The 24,812-nt window shown below is 43.3% G+C and overlaps 1 protein-coding gene across 1 annotated transcript in view; it reads left to right on the plus strand.

Annotated features, from left to right (window-relative positions):
• LOC118213700 (beta-1,3-galactosyltransferase 1) overlaps nucleotides 1-24,812 on the plus strand; it is an 87,850-nt gene that overhangs the window by 28,612 nt on the left and 34,426 nt on the right. The window contains exon 3 of the mRNA XM_035392742.1: nucleotides 15,890-15,939. The gene's annotated coding sequence lies outside the window, so the exon portion shown is untranslated. The remainder of the gene's footprint in view (nucleotides 1-15,889; nucleotides 15,940-24,812) is intronic.

Below are 24,812 nucleotides of genomic sequence, written 5' to 3' on the forward strand. Positions count from 1 at the left end.
ACAGAATATGATATTGCGAAAATGCGGCTCTTTGCATAATCTAGCTACTCTCACGGACACCTGGGCAATCATCAATCAAATTCCATTACCTGAATTTCATATGCTGTTACATTTATTAGTGCCCCAGAGGAGATATACATCTGTCAAACATATCCAGCAAATTAATTCCTTATTTGCATGTGTATGATAAATATAGAACAGACTGCCTGCCAAATCTGTGTCTATCAAACAATGTCTGCTCATTTGAATACAAACCGGCTGTTTTACAATCAGATGAACCAAAATTATTCCTGGAATCACTTAGAGGAAATGTTTCTCCTTGTTTTGACACTTAGGTATGCAACACAGTGTGCAAATTTAGGGAAAACGATTAAATCCTCCCTGTCTGTTGTTACAGATAACGTTTTAAACAGTGTGAAGGTTCAAAAAGTTCCCCTTCTTGCTTTGCTTAAGAACACTTCCGATTATTTTCAAAGTTAAGGACGAATGTTTTTCTAACTGAAACTAATGTAACAAATATAAACGTAATGTAAACTTCCAAATATGTAATAGTCCAGAGTGAACTACTGGAAATATGTTCATGAAATGGTATATACATTACATTATTTTTGTTTTTTTTACGTCTGTTTTTATGCGTAGCAGTTTTAAATGTATAAAATTGTAAATACATAAAAACATAAATTTTTGTATGCTATTCTGCCATCCATCCTGTTCTGTATGCTAGGTCACAACCCCTATACTCCAAGCAAGGCTTTGGAAGCACATCTCTATCTCTAGATAATGGGAAATTGAAACCAGGCAGTCAGGCTTTGCCTGCGCATGGAATGACCCCAAAGTATTTATTTACTGATTACTTGCTTTGGTAAGTGCTGTGCTATATATATTTAGATTTCTGGAAAACTTTTTGACACTGACTGGGGTTAAAAGCAATGAAGTAGTGGAAGTAATGTGAAAAGGAAAATGGATCATCTCAGCGGAGTTTGGTTACCTAATTTCTACTGCATCTGTAAGTCCATCGGTAAGTGGCCTCAGGAAAACGGTGTGTAGCTGAGATTCACAGTTCAGAAATGATGCATTTGAGGTTTATATAGAGGGATGACCAAATCTGAAAAATAATTTAACATTTTCCTTTTCTGTTAAACAACACTCTCTCTCCATCATTCTAATGTGTATTGCCGTGTTTCAATACAAGTGTGGTTTGGGGAAAAACTGTGAAGACAAAGGTTTGAATATTTTTGCAAGGGTTGGCTTTTCTTTTTGTTTGAAATGCATGACTACATGTCCCAGACTGTGCAGGATGAGTTATTGCCTACATTTCTATCCCATCATGTCGTTTCCTGCATTCTGATTGTCCTGCATTTGGACTGTTTGAATCTGGTCACCCAAGAGTTTGAATAAGGTTAACCGTATCACAGTGTAACTGGTTCTTCTTGGCAGTACTCTTCTACCTGTGTGTGTGTGTGTGTGTGTGTGTGTGTGTGTGTGTGTGTGTGTGTGTGTGTGTGTGTGTGTGTGTGTGTGTGTGTGTGTGTGTGTGTGTGTGTGTGTGTGTGTGTGTGTGTGTGTGTGTGTGTGTGTGTGTGTGTGTGTGTGTGTGTGTGTGTGTGTGTGTGTGTGTGTGTGTGTGTGTGTGTGTGTGTGTGTGTGTGTGTGTGTGTGTGTGTGTGTGTGTGTGTGTGTGTGTGTGTGTGTGTGTGTGAGAATATCCAAATTCTTTTTAGTGAACCTCGGTTTCCGTTTTCCCTGCCTCATACAGTATTTACCGTAAGGTTCTGCACAGCTGGAAAGATTGAGTTATGGCCTTCTTACTCTTCTCTTTGATCCAAACGGGTTACTGCTTTAGGGTGAATGACAACCTAGAGACTTTTTTCTGCTTCTAAATCAGACTCAGTTTCTACAACCTATACTGTAAATTCCTGGCATAAGCACAAGCTGGTTTGATTGGCTACTCCTTTGCACCTCAGTGTCAATGATTAGCTATGTGGTGGTTGAGCATTTTTCTCAGATGTACACGTACTTCGAAACAAGTTTACTGTAGTTTCTGTCCTTTGGGGGGTTTTTATTAACCCCCTTCTCTGTCACGCCACACCCATTTCCCATCTCCCTGCTGGAGATGGAATGTGGAGGCTTTCTGATAGCCTTAGCTCATGGCTGACCTGCAGGTTGAATTAACCCAGTGCTGCACCCCCATTCCATCAGCTGCCCAGACGCAGGCTAGAGTCCAGAAGGACGTTCCATTTGCCTAATTCACGTGTCCTTGATTCCTTCGTCCTCACGTCCTTTCCTTGCTTCCTGTCCGATGGGTGGAGCTGGGAATGGATGAAAGGAGAGGAAACAAGGGGTAAAAAACCAGCGACCGGAATGCACCTCAGGGGTGCATCCCATTACTTTTCATTCCTCACCTCCTTTCCTCCACTCCCCCAGTACCACTTGTCTCCTACCAGGGACGAGTTTGAAGCCGCTTCGCCAATACAGTTCTGTGTGCTCCGCTCATCTCCAATATTGGGACACTGGAGGGGGAGAGGACACAAAGATTTCTGCGGCACGGAGGAGAGGAGGTGGTAGTGGAGGAAAGGAGGATAAATGTTTTGAATATTGGGGTACACCCCAGCTCTCGACACACAGGAGGGGGGGGGAGCTTCCTGTCCGGCTCTGCTGGGGCCCTCGGAAGGGGGAGCGAGGCATCATGGGAGCTGTTTGTTGTCAGTTGCCTCCCACAGCCTTGCTGTCACACCAACGCATTTTCTTTTTCACCACCAGCACTACGGCGAGGAACGGGCTTGTACTCATTCGCCCATTTTAATATGCACAGATTGACTCGCCCAAAGCATTTTGTGTCAGATCGGTCCCTCGGGGGTATAGATTGGCACAAACATTTGGCACTGTGGTATCTCAACAAATTTAAGAGGGTCTGAAAAAAATCTTACACCAGAGATCTGGGCTTGGCACACAGTTGTGCATTGCTAGCTATACCTGGGAACCTGATGAGGCGATTGAGACAAAAACAAAAATTTACTCAATATATTGCACAGGCAACCACGCGTTGGTGCTATTACAGTAACAGCATATTTGTGTTCGTCATATTTGCAAGGAAAACCCTGTATGACTAAAAAATTCAAGTTACACAGCCTGAAATCATTTATAATCAAGCCTCTTAAATGATCAGCTAATGAATGTCCAATCCTTCACAGATCAGTTATTGAATCCTGCCAATGCGGTTAGCCAGGAGATACCCAGGCAAGGTTGAGTGTCACATGCTCAAAGGCATTCTGTTTGGTGGTGTGATTGGAAACTATTCTTTTTTAATTTCCAAAACCTACCCCCCCTAACAATTCTGCAGAATGTTTGCTGGATGTAAATGGACTAAAGCTATTGCAGACAAAGCGGCCATTATATATAATTATAAATGAATCTACCGTCTACTTGTGTTTAAACATGAGAACTAATAGAAGCTCTACCTCCCTCGATGACCGGCCTTTCAGAGACATTTTGATTTATCCTGTTGCTTTACCGGACCTGTCTGTGCATGGATGACAGAAGTTTAGCCTTCTGTGTTGTTCATGTTCATTGTACAGGGATCCATTGTAGGCCCAGGTCAGCAGGCCAACTCTGTCTGCTCTCTGCTCTACTGCCTTTTATTTGTGACCAAATACCGAGCATGTGATGCAACCACCCCTTAAAATCAAATGTGGAAAATTCCTGGACTGAGCAGTACCTGCTGACATTGTGCAACTCAATCTAGGTAACTATTCTTCATTCTCATATTTTTTTGCACCCATACTAGCTGATTGCTTTGTACACTCAAAGTAGGGCCCATAATGTTTAAATAAGCTTTTCACCCAGCACAAGGGGTTTTTGTCCTCCTTTCCGCAGAAACGAGATTTCTCCTTGCCCTGCAGCCTGTGGTACTCTAAAGCACCCGTAGAGTTTATGTAGCTTGATGTTTCGGTGTGTTTGTTCCAGATTATATAGCCCTTCCCCTTTTCGTTACATTGAATGACTGCAAAGGCGTTGAAGCATTGCACTTGTTAAAGTCTGTTTCTGGATCTGTGTCTGCCAAGTGTCTCCTCTCCCCCCCATCCCCCTTCGCTGTTGTTTTTGTTTATTTTTAATTTTTTCCCTGCAACATTTGACCTTGTCGATTTCTCTGTAAAAGGACAATGACGGACAGAGAGGCATTTTCTTTTCACAAGGTCTCGCCATAAGACTGAAAAAGGACTGTATAGATAACCGATATTGTTCTCAAGTGCCGCATTGTCCAAAACATGAAGAGATGAATTTGAAAACCCCTTTCAATCAATATTGCTTTGACGGGCTGATTATAAATTATGTGTTTAACAATGGTGCTCCTGCATTTAGAAAATTTGTGTATTTTTTTCTTTTGTACGTAATGATTGTCCTTGCCTGTATTTCAACCGCATTTGTTTATATGTGGCAAAATGGTCTTACTTTCCAGCAGTGGAAAGCTTGAGTACTCAATATTTGATGCCTGAGCGGTCAGTTATTGAGCGCAAACTGGGATGGGCTGTGTCCTTTCAGTTGTCTCAGTGCTAACGCACAGTTAAGGGATGGGCCTTACTGGGCAGGTGGCAAGTGTGGCAGTGTCAGAGCCTGCCTGCAATCGATGGGGCACGATTGGCTCGCCGAGGTGCCACGGTCGAGGCCTGCGCCTGCCTGATTCTGCAGGAAGTCCTTGCGCCGAGACCCAGAGGGCTGACGGGAACTCGGAGGACCAGCCTTGACGCTCTGGGAGGCGAGCGCCCTCCAGACCTTCTGTTCCCCCCCATCCGAGTGTTCATTAATTCACAAGCCACCGACGTGCTGGACTTCGGGGCCTTTGCCAACGCCGAACGCTTTCGTGTTCAGGGGCCGATCGGAAGCACGGAGTTTCGGAGCCGCGTGGAGCCAGGCTCGCCGCAGGCTCGGACGACCCGTCGTGTCTCATAGCCGGCTTTACCCTTCAGTTTCTCGATCGCGTCTGGTCCTCGGCCGGAGCCCAGCTCACCTGCTGTGTTCTGAGTGCTGCGATGCAGAGTCTGCTCATCTCGTGGACCGGCCTCCTGACCGTGCAGTGTGTCTTATCACCTCAGAGAGCTCTTCTTTTTTTGGGAGTTGCAAATTCATTCAGTCCTTTTCTCACCTGTTTGTGCAAGTTATCTGTGGATATTATGTAGAAGTGGTGATGCCATATTTATGTATTGAATTTTTTAGACTTTTACAAAACATACTGAGGATAATAAGAGGATAGGAAAAGTTATGATGAGAATAGGCCATTCAGACCAATTTGGCTTGTCTTTTTTTTTTTTTTTGAATAGGTGCGCACAAGAAGTAAGAAACAACAATATAAAAACCAACAATGAACGATTCTGTAGGTTGGCAGGAGGCCTGATAAAATTACAGTCATGCTGTAGCTTGTTGCATGTCGACTAGTGTTTGTAAAATGGTTCTTAAGAGTTTCCGTTTGCCACCCGTCAGATGTCATTTGCTTCGGAGTGAATGACAACCGTTCCACAGCTATGTTTGCCGACTGCAAGAGGGTCTTGTTTTTAAATGTCTAAAAACTCTTGCTCCAGGGTATCATAGAAGCGACACCTTTTTACCTTTCTCACATTCATAAGCCATGTCCCCGTGCAGTGGAGTCCACAAAAAGTTTTGTAGCTTTACCGGCAAGATCCACAGTGGCCCAAACGTGTGAGGAAAGGAGAGTGGGGCAAACCTGTGGGGCGCTGTTTGTCCGATGTGTGAGGATTATTTGAAATATGATCTTCTGAATTCAGCCGTTTCAACCAGTTAGCACTCTTGTTTGACGTCCGGCACTCTTACCCAACACGTAAAATATATTTATTTGACTTAATTTGGGTGGGTGGGGGGGGGGTGTATAGAAGAGCCGTGTAGCCCTGGATCAGAGGATGCAGTGGCTTATAGGGCTTCGAGCCTGGGATGGCGGGAAGGCGTTTGTTGCGTCTCTCTCCCCTAATGGTCGCGGTTTTCCAGGCTGAGCTGGGGGATGGAGGCTGATTGCGTCTGGTTCCCGTGGCATCCAGTGAACCGGCAGCAGCGTTGAGCCGTTTTATCCTCCTTTCTGGGATTACTATCTGGCAGCGCAGATCGTGATTGGCCGCGCATTTATCACACTGGTAGTCTGGGACAAGTGCCGCCTCTGTGCTGCGGATGTACTTCTCACAAGCCTGCCACTTGGCTAGTTTCCCCATCACATTATATTCATGAGATTTTGGGTTTCTAAATTCAGAGTAATATTGGCCCTTTTTTTTAATGTGTTCTGGCATTGGCTGTTAATGTCATCTTTGCACTTCAGTTCCCTTGTATTTCAAAGGTCGCCAGTACACCAGAGTATTTGGAAGATCACCAGTACTTAAGTTTGTTTAATCAGTAAATCACAACCTCTTGCAATATTTAAACTAAATTTGTAAACATTTGTTTTGAAATTATTTAGAAATTGAAGAAAATGAAGCAGACTAAAGTTTATTTTGGCAAGCAATACTAGGAAAAAGTTTGTTAAAAACAGTCATTTTAATATTTAAGAAGTCTAAAATGATAGTGTTCATTTTCTGTATGTTCAGAAGACAGGTACTGAAGGATCTTGGATCTCTAATTCGTCCTCTGCTGAGATTGCGTCCTCTTTCCCATGTAGAATTGTATGGTCCCATGACAGGAAGCTGACGTCTTTCAGTTACAAGCAAGCGTTGAGGGAACTCACTAGCGTGTTCACAGGCTTTTCTCAATGTTTGGTTTAGGTTTCTTGTGAATTAAGGCTAGGGAACTGTGTATCTCCATCTGTGGCTTCCATTATGAGGGTATGACCAAAGAAGAAAGAACTTCATGCTGAGTTACTCATACTCAATACTTTGTTTTCTCTTGGCTTAAAGATCATATGAGATGTTTTATTTATCCAGATAGATAAACTGAGACCAGTTTTACAGTGATGACCTGATCAAAGTGGCCAGGAATGCAAGGGACTGTATAGCCATTTATAGTGAGAGAACAATGTAGAGAGCTGGTTTTGTGGGAATTTGGCCATGACACCAGGAGCAACACAACTGCTTTTTCTAAAAAAAAAAAAAAAAAAAGCCATGGATTCTTAAATGATCCAAGTGAGCCAGAACCTTGGTTTAATATCTTACCCAGAGGAGCAGGGCAGCCCAACCATGTTCCCGGAGATCTAGCATCCTGTTGGTTTTCATTTCAACAGTAATTTGGCACACCTGATCCTACTAATTAGCAGCTCAGACATCTCTAGCTGTCAAATGAGGTGTGCCTTGTTATGGTTGGAGTGAAAACCTATTGGACAGTCATCTCGAGAAACAGAGTCAGGCAGCCCTGTCCTATAGCATGGTGCTCCCTTCAAAGTACTGGAGCATTGAGGTAGTGTTTGGTCCAGAGGAAAGAGCACACCCTACTCTTCCATTAACACACCTTTCTGCAGCAACCTACAGTAGCGTTCCCAGGGGGTCTCCCCTCTGACTGCTAACCAAGCCCACACGTGCTTAGCTTTAGTCATTCGCCATGAGAAAGGTAGAGGGGTGGCCTTGCTGCTCTCAAGCCTTACATCCCTGTAAGAGCACCTTTGAGCCAGAGGGATAGTCGTGCTCTATTTTTGTGTGCTGGGACCTATATCATCTTCAAAACTTACGTGTCAGTTTTAATGTGAACTCTGTTCCAGATTTAAAACCATTCTGAACCCTGTATTTCAAACTGCCGTAGCTAAGCAGGTGTGGGCTTGTTTAGTATATGGGTACATGTAGAGGTGTTGTGGGGGGGGGGGGGGGGGGGAAATCCAGGTCCCCGCCAAACCGTGTTGGGGAGAACTGTGCTGTCCAGGGTACCATCTTTTAGATTAAACATTAGATGTTAAGGCTCTTCATCATTAAAAATGCTGTGCAGATTTTAAGAAGAGTTGAGGTGTTACCCCCACATCTGCCAGTGATGTAAGCGCCCCAGATGTAGATACCTACATTAGATTGTCTGAACAATCCCTTGGATTTCCCTGCCAACTTTGATATTCGTGGTCTTCGCTGCAACAGAAAATCAGGTTTTCAGTCGGCCTTCCAGGCTAAATTAAGGTAAAATGATTGATTGTGAATCTCATCAGCAGTCAGTGGAGAGGACCCTTTCTTTTCTACTAAGACTTTAAGGTTGTCTGTTATGCTCACCCTGTTGTGGAGCTGTGCTGTCATGTGCTGGGTGTGTCTCCCCATCTCCCGACTCCCAGTGGATGTATGTAAATGTAGTTCTTTTCCTGTGGGATGGGCAACATTGTTCTAATTTATGTACCCCACACTTGCTTTAAATGGAGAATCCAGCTACTCTGCTGCATTTTATTTAACAATTTCAAATGTGCTTTGGAAAATATGTATTTTGTATTTTTTTTTAAACTTGGATTCATGTTTCCACTTAATGGTAGGAAATAGGCAGAGATTTGTGGTGCTCAGAGATGTTTTTGCAACGTTTTTCATGTTGAGATGATTTCCTGTTCCTAAAAGCAGATTTGACATACTAAAAAAACTGTGATGCAAGGCATATAACAAAATAAATTAAGAACTCAAAGGATTTCCTTCCTGGTTGACAAAGATTTATATTTTACATTGGCTCCTTTTATTAGTATCCTGATCCAGTGTAGGATGTAAGCATGTAATATATATGCCAACGTGTGTGTGTGTGTGTGTGTCTGTCTGTCTGTCTGCCTCTCTGTATGAAGCAACTTTGCAGGTACGTTTGTATATAATTATACGGATAACCTCACCGCTGTCTTGCTCAAATGGACAATGTAATTAATTGCATTCATGTTTCTGAGAGATTAGAGTGATGTAAGTGCACAGTTGGTGAAAGAAAAGAAGCACTTGTCACCGGAGTAGAGAACATGATGTTGCTGTTTTACAAATGAGCAGGGAACTGTTGTGCCGAGTGTTTCCCCCCCCCCCCCCACCCCCCAGTCAGAGAGTGTGGGAGAAACTAGAAGCAGTGACAACTCTCAGCACTGTTTGAGTTCAGGACTAAATGCTGCTCCATTTAGACTGCTTTTAAAGTACCTTTTAGACAGTGACAGTTCTCCTACAGTCCTCAGGGTCTTCTTTAATATCACTTTGGTTCTGTTAACCTCCCACACCTGGGTGGGAATTTCTTTAAAAAAAAATCTTCATCTATCTTTTTATCAAAATTGAAAGCTGCTTTCATCGCAGGACACTACAGTGATTTTCACATCTTTATGTTTTAAGTACCAGGTTAATTAAGCCACGTATTTTTGGTGGTGTCTTCAAGGTGTATTCTTGTTGTTCTAATTAAGTTCTCTCCAAGGTGTATTGCTGCCTCTCACGCAGTGCATGCTGGGACATGCTCCAGCACCCATAACCCCCCCCCCCCCACCCCACCCCCAATCCCCATCCCCACCCTGACCAGGAATAAGCCGGTTAGATAATGGATGGATGAATATTCTGGCTTGTGTTTAAAAAAAAAAAAAAAAGATGACGCTACAAAAGGAGTTAATAAGGTTAATGTGGAAAACTAGGCCTCTGTCAAAGCATTCTGTCCATTTAATTAATTGTAATATTTCAATTTAAGTACATTTTAGCCAAACACAGAGCTTAAATAAGTTACACTTTTCAGACCATGCATTTACACTTAAAATTCACAAACTAGCCCCTTCCAGTTTCAAAATTTCATGCCTTTCATAATTTTTTAATTTAGCAATGTTGAGTGGTATTCATAAAACCATCACGCATCCGACCTGACTATATCAAACAGCAAAGCAGACGGAAAAGTAAAGCGGGAGCTCGGTTATTTTGACATAAAATGTTGTACCCAGCGCATGCCAATGTGAAAATAACACAGTTGCAGGTTCTGTTCAACAGAAATGAACCAAACTGGAAAGCTTTGCATGTATATTCGCCATGGATGCTCTGCTTCGAAATGTGGACCAATAATTGCGACAATTAGCGAAGCGAAGACGGCTCTTGCCCATTAACGGCTTTTGCGACGCAGGCGCAGCCCGGGATGAATGCGGAAAATTGCAGGCAGTTTTTCAGCCCCTCTACCAGCCTGGCATTAAAGAACTCGCTGTTCTGGAAGGCCTTCTCGGAGCGACCGCCGTCCAGCGAGGATGACGTGAACACAGAGAAACAGCCAGCTGCAGCGGTCTATGGCAAACAGGAACGCGCATTCTTCTAACAGCCAGCAGTCAGGCTCCAGAGACCTGTCAAATTGCAGGGGAAGAGACTTGCAAGAGAGATCAGAGGAATTTATCAAGGGAGAAGGTGCCATGTTGATGGGCAGGGGAGGGAGGCTCTGTAGGCCCCGGTGGGCGGAGCTTAAGTCAGATTGCGGATCCGTTCCGACGTGCGAATATTAATCCCCCCCGGTCTCTGCCCGATGTCTTCAAAATAGCAACCCAGTGATTGTGACCGTCTGTGAGGTAGCCATGAGAACCCAGGGAAATCCAGGTAAATGTGTAGAGGAATAATCTTGATTCAGCTTTTGCCAGGAAGCTGGCATGCCCCCTCCCCCCCCACCACTAGCATCTGGAGGGATGATTGTTATTGAAGAGGCCTACTCTTTCTTTTTTTTTCATCCCTATATTTATATCAAATGTTGCTTTTAAATAATCCACGTTGTAAAGAACAATTGCCAAAGTCCTCGTAGTGGGAGCGTGCACTGGGGGGGTTTTAATCTGGAATGGGGATCAGTCTCGGACTGAGAAAATGAGATATTTCACGGCACGAACAATGGAAAGTAAGCCCCTTTTGATTTCACTTTCCAGGCTTAGATGCGCTCTGCCTGCATCACACTCCAGTGCACCGCATTAGAGCCCCTGGAAGGGAGAGGCCACTCTAATCAAGCGGCCTTCTCCGATACCCTGCACCGCTCTGAAACCTGTTAGAGCTCCGACTGACAGGTTCAGCCACACGGTGTTCTACAGATGTGTGTGTGTGTGTGTTTGTATGTGCGTCTGTGTGTTTGCGTGTGTGTGTGCATGTGTGTGCGTGTGTGTTTGTGTGTGTGTGTGTGTGAGTGAGAGAGAGAGAGAGAGAGAGAGTATGGTTACATGTGTGCTTCTCCAGGATGTTGCCCTACCAAGGAATTATGCTGAGAGAGACAGACACAGAGATACAGGGAAACAGAGATACTGAGACTCAGACGGAGATACAGAGATACTGGGTCACAGGGACAGAGATAAAGGGACACTGGGACAGAGATACAGGGACAGAGACATAGAGAGACTGAGATACTGGGACACAAGGACAGAGAAACTGGGACACAGGGACGGAGACACAGAGACAGTGAGATACTGTAACAGACACAGAGATACTGGGACAGAGACACAGAGATACTGGGACAGAGAGTCAGAGACCCATAAAACCTCCCCTGAAGTCTTCCTGTTTGCGTGTGAGGGATAATGAGCTCCCTTCCCACCGCCACGCTTGTGGACCGCGCCCTGGGCCGCCCGTCCGTCCCTGTGACACGGGGGGGACACCAAGAGATCGGCTTCAGCGGAGGGGAGCTTCCTCTGAAACTAAGTGAACAGATGCGCTGTCCAAAACACGGTGAAGTGAAATGTCCCGGCATTGACATCAGGAGCTCTGTACTGTGGAAGTGTATTTGCTTTACACCCCCGGCCTCTTCAGAGCTAGGGGAACCGTGCAGAGAAATCTGATCTGATTCAATGCTGCCGCTCGCAAAATGGATGCTTTGTGGCCGGGGACGAATGATATCCATCTCCAGATTATGGAATTATCCAATGTCTAGATGGAGAAAATGCCATTATCTAGATGACCTCTTCACTTTAGGTTCTGAAATGCATCTGGAAGTGTATTAAGCGAGTATTAGTGGTATTAAAAACCGCAGGATTTATCGACTGTAAATGCGGCGGTTTTACGGCACAAGACCGTTTGCTGTGCCTCTTTTGCGACCGAGTTCGCATCTGCATAAAGTTCACAGCTGTTTAAAGCCATCCGTCTGTGAGGAGGCCTCTACGCTAACGATGCCTGCTGGGGCTCGGAAAGGGACGCTTATGAGATGAAGGTCAGCGGCACTCTAACCCAGAGCTCCGCAGTGGATCAGATGGCGTCCATTTTAGATGTGCGCTGTGCTCTGAATTTTAAAAAACCGGCCCTCGCAGCTGCCCATATTTCTTTGTAATTAGGATCCGGTGAACTAAAAGCGTCAATACCAAGTTTCAGAGATGGACATTGATTGATGCTTCTAATGGCTTTGGTGGCTAACACTGTTTCGTCTGACATTTGACAGGGATTGGAAAGAAGCAGTAAGGAGAAGCCAATCCGTGCGAGAGACGCTGTTTTGTACAAATGTCATCGCGTCAATCGGCACAAAGGCGAGTTTCATATGAAGCGGGCAGCAGAACTCCACTCCTGATGTTCGTTCATTTTTAAGTGCTCTGTACTGCTGCTGTGCCCTCCAATTATTCACACCCGTGGAGAAAAATAAATATTTTTTTTTTTTAAATAAAAATTTTTAAAAGTAAGTTTATAAGAGTTTTTATTCTAATTTTAAAACATGGCGAATGTTCTACTTTAATAATGGCACAATGACATCGACCAAAGTAACTTTTATTTATAAGTTATAAAGAACTTTCCGTTTTTTCATTTTATGAAATAAATCTCCTTCGACAATCTTTTTCTTGCGATGGTTCTTTGTCTTTCGGTGGTAATGGGATAATGTGTGTTCACTTTTATGAAACGGGAAGCCATGGGAGTCGACAATCCCAAAGATTGAGCTTTCAATAATTACATGTTGATAGTTGTATTTCTGTTGAATGTTTAAAAGAACTACCATGGGTGTGAATAACATAACTGACACATCTTTTGGGAACAACTTTTACATGTTAATGTGTAAATTGGATTAAGAATTAATATGGCATGACCATCTGATCAAATTTGTTTGAGTCTGCTTAGTACGTCAAAAAATGAGTGGCGAATCGTAATCATGCTGAAGAGTGTTGGCTGGACGTTAAAAGTCTGTTTTTTTTTTTTGCACTGATGCTACATGTGGGGCGACATAGCTCAGGAGGTAAGACCGATTGTCTGGCATTCGGAGGGTTGCCGGTTCAAACCCCACCCTAGGCGTGTCGAAGTGTCTTTGAGCAAGACACCTAACCCCTAACTGCTCTGGCGAATGAGAGGCATCAATTGTAAAGCGCTTTGGATAAAAGTGCTATATAAATGCAGTCCATTTACCATTTACATGTGATCTCAAAGTGTTGATCTTGGTTCCCAAAGTGTTGTCAATTAAGTGGAACCTAATTCACAGGGGAGAGGTGTGCATATTAGAACCTGATTATGTTATTGATCACTGAAGCTGTACATTCCATTAAAAATCTCCCATTTAAATGATTCCCTAGCTGCATCCAGTAATTAAAGGCAGTTACTCTGACAGAGAAGTGCATAGAGGAATCTAGTTACAGAATCTGTGGAAATATTTGTCAGCGTGACCTGTCTCTCTCCATGTCAGGCTCTTGCGTCTTAGAAGAACGAGAGTGAGATCTGTAAGCACTGGTTGAACAATGGGCTACTGTTGAAAACCGTTTATGCCGTTGCAAGTTCAGTCTGTGGATCAGATGCTATTCCAAAAATGCGTTTGAACTATACGATAAGCTGTTTTCCAGGCAGGTCTGAAACGTTTCCCGTTTCACAAAAGTTTATAAAGAACGTCCATCTTCCAAGATACAGTAGGTTGTATGCAATGACCTTTGGCTATAACTTGCAATCTCCTTAATAACATCCAGGGAATTTAATGCTTATGTATGGAACTTGCGGAAAATGGGTAGGTGAATAATGTTTCGCTGATCAAGTAATGGTCATTTGAGAAAATGAAGCAATGTAATTATACAATGCTGTTAAGGAAATTAAGTAATTTCATAATTCAAGTCATAATTCAAATACATGAATCAAGCTCTGTGTGTGCAATGTGCATTGTGTCTATGGCAGTGTCTGCTTTTTGAAATATATCTTTGAAAATGTACTGTAACAATGATCCCTGCTGTGGCACATTTTCAGATGTGGTTCCTTACACTCACTGCTGTCTACTCGTCTGACAAATGCCAAAAAGAAAATATAAATGATGGACAGGGTCTTTTTTAAATGTAATAGTCATAATATATATTGTTCTTTCTAAACTAATAAACTGAGTGTCTAGAGATTTGGATAAAAAAATAGTTTGCATAATTTTGATGAGCGATTGAGTTATTTTCAGAATGTAGTACAAAAAAATAGAACACTTGTAACTTATACTGTAATTTATTTGTGCAGCCAAATGTGTCTAATGTCTCATTGCATTATCTCATAAAAACTCAATTCTAGTGGTTTATCACAAAATTGCAGCTGTTCAAAATGTGTTTTACAAGACGTACAAGCTGCACAGACACTTGTTTTTCAAGTTGCCTTGATATTTTGCCATGGATTAAAATAACTTTTACTTAGTGGCACAATGACCCCACACTCAGGTCAGCTCAACCCTGCTGGTATTTCCTCTGGATAGACATGGCCTGTTCATAATTTGGTTATTATGAATACATTTCACAGTCCAGGCTAATTTTTTTGGCATCAACTTATTTTTTCTGGCACTGTAAATAAACAGCAGTTGCCCATGCATTACTTAGATTTCAACCAAATTCTTTCCTTGAATGAAGTGTGTTTATATTGTCACTACAACAACTAATTGGGCTAGCAAGCTTACAGTTTCTGAAATTAAGCAAGCGTCTTTGCGTTGGCCATCACGCATGGAAAGGAATGTGCATGGAGGATGATGTTTTTTTTGGGATTTTCGCTGTCCAGACAGATAGGCTGAACTGCATTTTGACAAGGTGCCAGAGAACTTAATATTTTATTTAACCTTTATTTAGCCAGGTAGGTCGACTGAGAACTCTGTCGTTGTATCTCACAATGATGACCTGGCGCATCGAAGTGGGTCGGAGTTCTGGGGATTTGCGTAGCCGATGAGACGTAGAGGGGGGAGGACAGGCGGCCAAAATCTAGTGAGCCAATTTCATGGGAATTTGACCAGGACACCAGGATTAATGGCCAGAGCCAGTAAGGACTTTGGTTTAATGTCTCGAAGGACTGCACCTTCTATCTATAGCACCGGTGCCAACATCATTGCGCTGGAGCATTGGTTTCAAAGGGAAGAGTCTGCCCTACAGGTCCATCAACTGTCCTCCCCCACCGACTTTTTCTTATGACCCATCCCAGTACTAATCAAGCTCATACCTCCTTAGCTTCAGTATGGCAACTGGCTACTGCCAAGTTTAGTGCTGTTTTGGATAGGACCGCAATATTATTAATCAAAAGCTGTCATATATTTTTCCCCCAATTAATCACACTGCACTCATACTTGAAGTCATAGTTCTTAAAGTACATCCCAAACTCATTTTTATTAGTGTAATCACGCTCAACAAATTTATTGGGGCAAAAATACAGTATAATTAGCAAATATAATAGAAATTAAATAAATGGGAATTCAAGATTCACATCTATTTTGAAATTTTTTATGTTAAAAAGGTTTGTTTCGGCAAGGTAATTGTGGAATGTATTCAAAGATTTCACAGAAGATTTTGTGAATCCAAGTGGGCTTTTTCTTTTTTCTTAAATCTCTCATGGAAAAGCCCATGACTTAGAACAGAGGTATAGAAAGTCCCAAGTAAAACAGCCTAATGTTCCTTTCAGTGAGTACGGCAACAGAACCAGCAACTCCGATTCCCCAGCAAGACCTGCGCACAGGATTTGCATCTTATCACTAAGAATATAAATGGGAAGTTGGTTTGGAGCACAAGATTTAACCTGCTTGGCTGCTTATGTTCCCCACAGTCATAAAACTCTCGTGGTGCACGCTTTTTCACTTCTGCATATCCTCTGCTCTTTTGCAGAGATCGAGAAGAAGGGGGCCGCTCGTCAGAGGAGGATCCAGCTGAACAAGGTAAAGTAGACGAAGCCGGTTTCTGTTACCAAATCTGTCTACCGGAATTTTCTTCCTTGTTTGTAGCGCAAAGCGTGTAACCGTGACCGTCCACCCACATGAACCATAAAAGGGCACTGTGGTCCAGCCAAATCAAGCTTAGCAGGGGTTGATTTTGGGCAACGGGGGCCAGTGAACTGTCAGCTAGAATGAACCATAGGCCAGAAATACTTCAGGGAATCATTATTCTTTGAGACAAAAAAAAAAAGAACTGGCGTCACAAATTTTGAACATGTCTGCATCTTAAGATGAACATTGTATTGTTTCCTTTGTCCGGCTGAGTCACTGTGTTTGCGTTAGCAGCCGGACCCCAGCACCGCACCTGCTACGCAATGCTGTTTCACATTCTCCCGGTGAACACAGCCCTCCCTCGGGAATGAGGGGATGTTTATACAGCGTTGACCTTCAAGTGCTGTTTTCATTGCTTGTGCGCGCTTAAAGGTAGAAAGGTCACCGGTGTTTCCGGCGTTAAATTAATTTCAAGAGGCATTACAGTGCATGCTGTTACTGGGCCCAGGAACGCAAGTGTCTCCATCTTTCGCAGTTTATCATAACAGCTTGAAAAAAGGTCCACGGATTATGCTGTTCCAGAGTACTTGCCTGTTCTGCATGATGGTTAATGGGCTTGAAAATGCTTTGGTTGAACTGCCAGTAGTGAGTACTTGGTCTCTTACAGTGATGCACAGCTATGTATCATCTGTCTGTGGATCGGTTTATATTGCTTCCAAACTGCTTGCTTATAGATTGCTGAAGGTATAGCGCTGTATTTGCCACAATGTGCAAGTACAGCATAATTTGTAGTCTGTGTACTGTTCCTTATTTGTGTGTGCGAATGTGCGTGTGTGTGTGTTTGGGTGTGTGTCTGTGTGTGTGTGTGTGGTTGGGTGTGGGTGTGTGTGTGTGTGTGCATGTGTGTTTGTGTGTGTGGCAAAAAGTTCTGTTCAATAAAATGAACACAGTATGCAGTTTGCAGTAGGTGGTCTTTTCCAAAACTAGCTCCTATTTCATTTTCTTTAACTGTCACTCAGCGTCCAAAAAAAAAAAAAAAAAAAAACTAATATTTGCATTCAGCCAGCAGAGTCAGACATTGTTAATGGTTACAATGCTTTCAGTTTGTTATTCAGGTACGCTGATGGGAAATGGGCCGCTGTTGATTAGCAGGCTAATGGAGGGACATCAGTACATCGCCGTGTACAGATCATCAGCGGCGGGCTGCGCTTTGGGTCTATTGTGCGTTGTGTGACGGGGTGGAAGTAATGCCGCGGCTTCAGGAACTCGGACAGGCGCATAAACCGGTCACGGAGAAGTGTAATTATGAAAGATTAGAAATGCTCTGTAATGGGCTTCTCTGCACGATTTAAGAATTGTTGATTTAGTTTTTTTCTTCATATGGTATTGCTTTCCTTCAGCTCAGTTCTTTCATTTACCTCTTCCCGTACAGTCAGACAGCGTCGCTTGCATTCTACTACACGCAAGCGGTAGGAAGAAGTACCTTTTGCATCGAAAGGGTTAAAGTTTCGCCGCAGTACTCTGGCTGAGATGGTTTTTTTTGGAATTGTCGTTAAGTCTTAACTGGCTTCCCATTGAAATTGTCATAACCAGCCTTGGGGCCATCACACACCAGGGAGGAAACTTGCCTACTTATGAGTCGCTTTGCAGAATGGAGATGGCCTCTCTGTGATAATCATTTACAGTTCAGTATAGAAATGTACAAATGTTCTAGAAAACCCACTTTTTTTGACATTAGCCTGGGATTTACATCAAAATGGCTGCTTAGAACCAAAGCGCAATGGAGCCAGTGCTGCAAAATACTTTGTTCAAAAGAAAATGTCGTGCTTTAAGGACATGTACCATAAATGCTTGTCTCCATACCTTGCAATTACACTCAATAAGACAGACCAAATGAGCTTGGAGATAATTTCATTTGAAGCGTATAATGGGTGATGTAATGATGGATTGAGGCTGTTTGACTTGCAGGACCCTACCAATGCAATCCTGATTAATGACCCCCGCCTCTGTCCTTCAGAAACAAATATGTAAATACAATCAGCCCAGCACAGAAAAGATTAAAAAGGTCATTGCGTTTGGAAATGTGTTCTGAGGTGAGGCATTCTTTAAGTCCGTATAATCATCATTTAAATCAATTAATTTAAGTTAGTTAAGACAGTTTAAATACCCTCGCAGGTGATAAATTACAATTAAGAAAGTAAATGTAATTATTGCATGTTTTATCTGATTACTGCTTGCTTTCTTCTGAATTGTATACTAAACAAGATGGTATTTTTGTGCTACTGTTCAGAGTCTACATCTTTACGATAATTGCTTAATTTTATTCCAATTTTCAGATGAATGAGATCTAGGCAGGCATTTCTTAATTTGTCATACTGTATGTGATTTAAGATTGGCTCAAAACTACCACTGCTTTATTTGCGTTGTGTGCTTAATACACTTAGAATAGAGAGAGGACACTGTGTGACACTGGTCCTCCATTACGGCTCTAACCCACTGAATGGAACCGCCAGAGCTGGGAAATTAATGACCCCGTTCACCCTTGGGCCCTTCATGTTTTAATTCGTCTGTCAGTGTCGCGTATCAATTACACCTGCTTTAAGAAAGGTAATTAAGGAGATAAAGCTTAAACAATGGCCTTTTGAATAACGCCTGTGCCTTTTTAAAATGGGGGGGGGGGAACTGTGGATGAGAAATGTGTTGATGCTGAAGTGTTGCTTACTCTGCTCTGATAGAATGTTTCATGCCTAATAGACTTCTGGCAGATTCACCGTCCCTGAAGCCAAATTCAATTTTTGCGTGAGATTGAGACGGCTGAATTTCCTATGAATGCCGTGTAAATAGCGCGCCGTGCCCGATGCTCTCTCTCCGTCTCCAGGCAGGCTGTAATTTTGCGTATTTTCCGTTTCCGCGTTTCCCGGCTGCATATCTTCGGAACGGAAAGTTTTCGCAGTTAGCGGTTTAGCGAGGAGGGTCAAGATTTCGATTCTCATTTTTTTTCGGCACGAGCGATGAAACCGTAATCTGAATCGTGCAAAAACGAAAGAGTGGCTGCCTGCTGTGAATTCTCCTTTATGGGGAAAAAAGAAAAGGATATTAATTTTACTTCTGGGTAAAAAATAAAATTAAAAAAAAAAAAATTTTTTTTTATTTAAATCCCAGGCAATTGTATTGTTGACCTTTGAGACAGGCGCGCGTTGAGGATGCCTTGTATGCGGAGATAATCCGCCTTGGTGGTACTGTACCCTGACAGGATCCCGCTGCAGTCGGATGAGATAAGGACAGGCGCATCTCGCTGTAATCTGGCATCGCTCCGCTCGCACTTACAGCGCGAGCAGGGAGATAAAAGCCTTGTTTCTTAAAAGCGATCATGTGTTGCGTGATGTCACCACGCCCCGGGGCAAGAAACTTGTATTTTTTATCAGATTACATATAAACCACATCAGATTAGTTATGCATAATGTGAAGGGTGAGAGTTCTGCCTTCGAACACTGGAGGGAAAGCCGCACACAAACGGGTTTGCATTTGGAAGGAATTAAATCTTTTTTTTTTTTGTCGTTTGTCCAAACAGAGCTTTACAGTATGCATTGACTGAAGTGATTACATATTTGTCTAACAATGATAAATGATGGTAATCACAAATCATGCCTTAGAGCTGCAGTAACTTTTTTTTTTTTTTTAAGAAAGATATCCGGGAATGGTCATGCTTAATTGGTTGCAAAAATAGAAAGAGTTGTTGTGAAAGAAATCCAGCACCATGCTCGGCATTGTGTTTATAATCTCAAATTCTGCCTTCTACAACCAAGGATTTGGCCTGAATTCTTGTTTTCAAAAGAAAGTGGTTCACGACGTGAAGCCAAGCAAAACATGTCTCTTTCTCTGTAGGCGGGGCCAACAGGTGTTATGATTTTCAAAATGTTTTCACAACATTGCAACCGATGAGAAAATTGCCTGCTGCAGGTTTAAGCGTTGTTTCCTTTAATCTCGTTCCATAAAGCCATCCAGTCCCCAAAAAGGCTGATCTAGAGTCCATTAAAAGGCGTTAAATTTGCCGAGGAAGGAATGGTTATATAGTTCAATCAACTGAAACTAGTGAATTGAGAGAGGAATAATATTCACTGGGCATCTCTTCATCTTGGCCAACTTATTGTGTTGCCGTTTGTTTTAGGTTTATGTTATCCTATGCTGTGTTCTCCTGCACAACTTTATAATCAGATGGTAAGTTGAGCCTCTCCATTTATCCATTCTCTCTACCTGCTTATCCTGGGCAGGGTCGTGGGTATGGAAAGGCTGCAGCCTATCCCATCATGCATTGGGCGATAAACAGGAATACACCCTGGACAGGCTGCCAATCTATCAGAGATTAGAGCCACTCGCTCAGTGAAAAATGTTTGTTTGTTTATGTTATCTGAAGGGTGTTTCCTGCCATGTTAATTTGCTTGGGTGCACTCAAGGCCTTATGGCAGAATACAAACGCAATAAGCAAACACTATCACAGAGAAGCCATTTTGTTATTTTAATATCATGATCACACATGGCACAATAGGAAAGTATTTTTTTTTTGGTTTCATTCAAGGGTGGGCAGTTCCATTCCTGGAGCACCGGGGTGTATGTTTCCAGTAATTTCCCACCTAAATTAGCTGTTTACACCAACACCGGTTTAACCATAGCTTAGATCACAGTAAAATCCATAAACGGACGTATTCCATACGTGGACACGTTCATAATCTACAATTGCCATTCACACTCTTATCAACAAACATACCCAAAATATTAATAAATAAGCAATTGGCTCAATAAGTTCCTTTGCAGGAATTGACAGGAAATACAGAAATAGATACAGCCCTTCATGTCCTGTTCCTGGTTTCATCAGTTGAAGTTATGAATGATTGCATCATGCATCTATGCCTTCCTGCTGCTGAACTGCTCATTACCGGCAAAGGTTGTTCATTTCTACACTGTTGCTTTACGAAGTTAAAATGTATGCTGAATTTAATAGACGGACTACTTAGGCCCAAAATGTAGCGATGGTTTGCTATGAACACTTGGTGGAAGACTCCAGAAGAATTTTAACCCCCACCACTGAGAGGAGGTTGAGGACATGGAGTCTGAATGGACCCTGTTCAAAACCTCTATTGTGGAAGCGGCTGCTAGGAGCTTTGGACAAAAGCTGTTTGGTGCATGTCCTGGCGGCAACCCAAGGACCTATTGGTGGACTCCAGCGGTGAGGGAGGCTGTCAAGCTGAAGAAGGAGGTGTTCCGGGGCTGGCTGGTTGGTGCGGTGGACTCCTGATTCAGCAGACAGGTACCGGCTGGAGAAAACGGCCACAGCTGCCGCAGCTGCAGAGGCGAAGGCGAGGGCATGGGAGGAGTTCAGAGAGGCCTTGGAGAAGGACTTTCGATCGGCCCCAAAGTGGTTCTGGAAAACCATTCGGCACCTCAGGAGGGGAAAGCGGGACACCATCCAGGCTGTTCTTAAAAGGACTGGTGAAACTCAGACCTCAACTGGGAATATAAGGTGGAAGGAACACTTTGAGGAACTTCTAAATCTGACAGTCCCGCCCTCCATTCTGAATGATTGCATCATGCATCTATGCCTTCCTGCTGCTGAACTGCTCATTACCGGCAAAGGTTGTTCATTTCTACACTGTTGCTTTACGAAGTTAAAATGTATGCTGAATTTAATAGACGGACTACTTAGGCCCAAAATGTAGCGATGGTTTGCTATGAACACTTGGTGGAAGACTCCAGAAGAATTTTAACCCCCACCACTGAGAGGAGGTTGAGGACATGGAGTCTGAATGGACCCTGTTCAAAACCTCTATTGTGGAAGCGGCTGCTAGGAGCTTTGGACAAAAGCTGTTTGGTGCATGTCCTGGCGGCAACCCAAGGACCTATTGGTGGACTCCAGCGGTGAGGGAGGCTGTCAAGCTGAAGAAGGAGGTGTTCCGGGGCTGGCTGGTTGGTGCGGTGGACTCCTGATTCAGCAGACAGGTACCGGCTGGAGAAAACGGCCACAGCTGCCGCAGCTGCAGAGGCGAAGGCGAGGGCATGGGAGGAGTTCAGAGAGGCCTTGGAGAAGGACTTTCGATCGGCCCCAAAGTGGTTCTGGAAAACCATTCGGCACCTCAGGAGGGGAAAGCGGGACACCATCCAGGCTGTTCTTAAAAGGACTGGTGAAACTCAGACCTCAACTGGGAATATAAGGTGGAAGGAACACTTTGAGGAACTTCTAAATCTGACAGTCCCGCCCTCCATTCTGGAGACAGAGCTGGAACAGTCTGGAGGATCCAGAACCCTTCTCTGTCGTTGGGGAGAGAGACATCTGGGCTGCTGTGCTTCCTCATGTTGCCACCGCGAACCTGACTTGGACTAAGTAGTTAGAAAATGGATAGATAGATGGATGAATGGATGGACGGATGGACGGATGGATAAAATTCATAGATGCTGCTGTTATACAGTGAGGATCTCTGTAAAGATTCAGTTAATTAATATGGTTCTGCATGTGATCATCTGAGGGAGAAATTAAACAAAGCATGTAAACTTTTCTTTGTTTCAGTCTAATGTTGTAGGTCAGCTGTGTAAAGATGTATAGTGGTATTTACTTTCATTTTTTACAAATATAATTATTAGCTTGTTTGGTTAATTCTACGATTACAAATGGGCCTTCTGTACCCTTTCGTATTCTGAGACTAATAAAACTGATGTTTGCAACTTCTGTACTTTTCCGTGGATTGGAGCATCTGTCGCAGGACTGTAATGTGATGCAATTAAGAAAGAATTTTTTAAAAATGAGAAATTTCAGATTTTTTTTCAGGTTTTACTCCATGCTACGCCGTTCTGAAATTCAGACGCACAGCTGCAGCTTATGGTTTTGCTATTTTCCAGAGTCCCAAACAATTTACAGGAGCATGTTCATCAAATTGAAAATCGACTTCAGCGCCAGGTCTTGCTACTTCGTTTACCACCTGTCGTTTTTCGCCATCGGTTTCATGTATCATTTCCATGGAATGGAAAGTGACAGCTTTGTGTAGCTCTTTGTATGTTACAAGGCACCGTAATAGCACTGAGCATAAATCATTGTTTTCTCCATTGTCTCAGGGCATAAAAATAATATTGATTTCACTGTTAACATTTTTACCTTTGGTGTCCCTCTCGATATGAAAGAGTAAATATTAATTGCAGTTATCTTTACAAGATGTGAGATTTGCATTTTTGCTCATGATAATATTCTTTTTCAGATCTTTCTCTTTCACACACACACACACACACACACACACACACACACACACACACACACTCTCTTATGCGTGCACACACACACACACACACACACACTCAGGTAGTTACTGATGTGGAACCCCCACCTGGCATGTATCCTTAAATCATACAGCTTCACAATTCACACTGACTGTATAAAGGAAGATGCAGTATTTCAGCAGACCTGCATGTCTGCCAGCTTACCCTGGTCTTTTTCATATTCTGGCAGAGGCCTCAGAAAGCTGAGCTCAAGGTCTCAGTGGGGTAGAGTGGAAAGAGCTCCTCTGCCAGTGCCTTGCCTCCCAGTGCTGTGAGGTTGACAGTGCTTTGACCTTGGAGCAGCAGGCTTGCTGTGTTTCCCCACACCTCTCTGGCCGTTCTGCGCAGGGCTGTGCTCATGTGTGGCCCCTCCCACCCCTGAGTCACAGGGCTGTGCTCGTGTGTGGCCCCTCCCACCCCTGAGTCACAGGGCTGTGCTTGTGTGTGGCCCCTCCCACCCCTGAGTCACAGGGCTGTGCTTGTGTGTGGCCCCTCCCACCCCAGAGTCACAGGGCTGTGCTCATGTGTGGCCCCGCCCCCTGGCTCCTCTGGCCACCCGTCTGCACACAGTAGCATATTCAGCCGTATTTCAACTCTGTTAATTAGTTCATATAAATAAAATGGTACATACACAAGCACTTCCAGTCAGTTGCATTAATTGCATTAGTGATATTGGTGATGACATGCACGAATGGATGTGAATTTCTGAAAATGTGTTTAAATAAGTACAGTATGGATTGCATGAACTCGCAGTTGATTTAACACAAAATTTGACTGTACAACCGCTCATATACTGTAGAAGCTGGGCTGGTGCAGAAAATGCGATGAGTTTGCTTTTGTGATAAATGTACATGTACAACTAAATGGAAATTGAAAACATGAAAAATAGGTTTTTAAAATAGGAAAGATTCAAAAGGACAATAGATTTTCAGAATTAAAGAGTTCATCAGAGTCTCATTGCATTTCAATGGGAGTTGAGCATCGTGCTTGGTGTTGGAGAAAAGTGTGGTCTTTCAGTGCCATCAGGGAGTGCACACAGCGTGAGGGCTCCTGTAATTGAAATGGATACGAAGCTGAATCCAAAAGCAAGCCAGCTTTCACGGTCATAAAGGACATACTGACAAAAGATGGAGATGTCACATTAAAAGCATCCACACCTCAAAATGAGTCGAGATGTGGTGACAGAACTCCATATGGGGGAGGATATGACTTTGTGTCATTAATGAGATGGATAAAGGAGCCTGAAATGGGGACTGAAAATAGGTAGGAGCAAACAAAGCTTCCAGGAGGGACATTGCTGAACGAGTTAAGACATCATCAAACAATGTGCATCACCATATTAATTTTGCATGCATCTTTTTTTCATCACTGAGCAACAAGTAAAAGCTCTTTTTGTGTGTGTGTGTGAGCATGTGTGTGTGTGTGCGCGAGTGCGTGCGTGTGCATTTGCGTGTGTGAGTGCATGTGTGTGCATGTGCATGTGTGCGCATGTGTACGTGTGTGTGCGTATGTGTGTATGCGTGAGT

The sequence above is a fragment of the Anguilla anguilla genome, chromosome 15 (assembly GCF_013347855.1).
Source record: "Anguilla anguilla isolate fAngAng1 chromosome 15, fAngAng1.pri, whole genome shotgun sequence".
Taxonomy (NCBI): Eukaryota; Metazoa; Chordata; class Actinopteri; order Anguilliformes; family Anguillidae; genus Anguilla; species Anguilla anguilla.